This window comes from Austrofundulus limnaeus, unplaced genomic scaffold, assembly GCF_001266775.1.
Source record: "Austrofundulus limnaeus strain Quisiro unplaced genomic scaffold, Austrofundulus_limnaeus-1.0 Scaffold133, whole genome shotgun sequence".
In the NCBI taxonomy this organism is placed as follows: domain Eukaryota; kingdom Metazoa; phylum Chordata; class Actinopteri; order Cyprinodontiformes; family Rivulidae; genus Austrofundulus; species Austrofundulus limnaeus.
The window spans coordinates 390608-393048 of NW_013952535.1; positions in this window are offsets into that span (position 1 = coordinate 390608).

Consider the following 2441-nt stretch of genomic DNA (forward strand, 5'->3'; position numbering starts at 1 on the left):
TTCCCTGTGCCATTCCACATCATTACAAATAACTTCCTTTCTGGACATTTATGGTTTGATTTCTTTGTATGTATGGCTCACTTGGGTTGTTACCGACATTTGGTGAAAATTTCATGTCATTAGCACCTCTAGTAATATATTTACTGAGAAAAATGTGACGTGTTCAAAACTTATTTTACCCGCTGTAAATAGTTTGTAAGTAATTTCATCTGGATGTTCCTAAGGCCAGTATAGCTCTCTATTTTAATACTCTTTGTAACAAAAACTAGTCTATGATTATCTTAGCCCTCAGATCGAAGTGTTTTTTCTAATACTATTTTGAACTAAATAAAGTGTATTTATTTGCAAGCTCTGTTAATCCTTATAAGCTTATCTGTGTAAAGCTTTGTTAAATCAACAGTTTGAGGTTCCCCACTACCCATAGTTAGTGGTGATTGTCCCGTAGGAGATACTGTAGATAAATCCAGTCAGTCTCCTATGATCAATAAATTAAATAAATAAATAGCCTCTAGCCTAGTTCAGCTGAAGACGTCACACTGGATTTAAGGACCAGTCTAGATGCCTCAATGATTTGTTGTTGCCCACATGACGTTGTCCAGTGATACAAAGATGTGACATGTTTTTAAGGACCCACCAACTTTGGAGCTCAGGCAGTGAAAAGGTTTAATAAATGTGGTTGTATATGAAGCTGTAGTTTGAATTAAAAGCCCAGCATTCTTTAAGGAAATGCTTGTTGCCATGATAGTCATTTTAACACCATGTGCTCAAAGTGTGTTGTGGATGACTCCCACTTAAAACCACATCAGATTTAAACACAACTTCTTTAAAATGGACTGAATTATGTCCATTTTTTCGTGTTTTCTAGTTAGCTGTGGCGACCAAAAGTTGAGTAGTTGTTGCTTTCTAAAAGTTTTAATGGTTCGTGATATATTTTGCTAACAGAGAGTCAAAGACTTCATTGCCTGCTTGTCATCTTTCTGCAGTGGGTGATTAAAACCATTACATATTATTTCAAGCTGAGGTGCAACTTAATATTTAGATTAAATTTCTGTATTTCTCACAATTTCATAAATGTTTGCATGTAATCAAATAGGAACCATTTATCGTTTCCACTAAAGCTGATGCAAATCAACGAGGCGTTATTTACAATAACATCCTGACAAACAACACCCTAATCAGACCGCAGGGTGGAGCATTAACCTGTCAATTAAGTGCAGACTGCACCACACCGCTCAGTGCTGAAGTCACTCATTGTGCAACATTGTTGTTCTTTGCTGATTAACTTATCTTCCGTTCACTTCTGTTATAATCTCAACTGAACATGGTCACCACTTTTTTTTTACCAGGTTAAAGGTTGAAACCAAAAAGGTGCTGAAAACCATTAATCGTGTCAAACTCAGCAAACACAGAAGCGGTCAGCAGTCCGTTTTAAAGAGATTGAGCTAGAGTTTGGTCTGGTAGTAGCTGAGAGTCATCCACAGCTTATGCTTTGAGTCCTACAAGATCTGTCAGAGGGGACTCTGGATGGCTGTTCAACTAGCTGCGGTGGCCATCTTGAATTCACATCAAACATTCAGCTGTACATCCAAAGATTATGCTCTGTGAGTTTCAGTGATTTGTGAGATATTTGGCTGACGGCACAGACAACGACATCGGTCCGTCTTCACCGTCTGTGGCTGGCGATGAAATAAAGGGAACAGTTTTTCCTGCTTTAAAAAAGGTTCTGATAACGCGGCAGGTGAGTCAGGTTTCAGTTCTGCGTCAGTCTGCTTCTGGCAGCCGAGGGTCAAAGTTCAACCTCACTTTCTGAAAGGATACATTTGGATACTCCTTAAAACCATAACGACATAACCTTTGTCCCAGAAACTTTCAGGTTTAAGGATAGGCTGAAGATCAGAGTCTTTAAATATTTCCACCTGCCAGCAAGGTGAAAATCAGTTTTACAGATGTTTTGAAAATCAGCTTGGGAGTCACTGAGAGTCATATTCTGAGCGCTAACACATTGCTTAAGATCTCTGCTTAAAACTTCACTTTTATCTGGTTTGAGTCAACACTGTTAGCAAAATATCTCATGAACCGTTGCACAGAATTTAATAAGTTTTTCAGGAAATAAGCACTGGATGTACCTCCACAACCGATTAACGTTTGGAGCCAGCCCATTTCAAGATGGCCACCACAGCTAATCAGCTTTAGCCAACACAAAAATGTCTCTATCTTAGTGACCTGATGCATCTCAGTAATCCAGGTAAAAATTTCAAAAAGAAAAAAATTGTGTAGGTCTTCTGGACAAGTTCTTCTCTAATGAAACGTTTCGTCTCTCCTCCAAGAGACTTCTTCAGTCTGAGAGTTTCAGGCAAAATTCAGGCTTTTAAGCACTGCCTCCATGTGATGTGATACTCACATCACATGGAGGCAGTGATGTGATACTCACATCACATGGA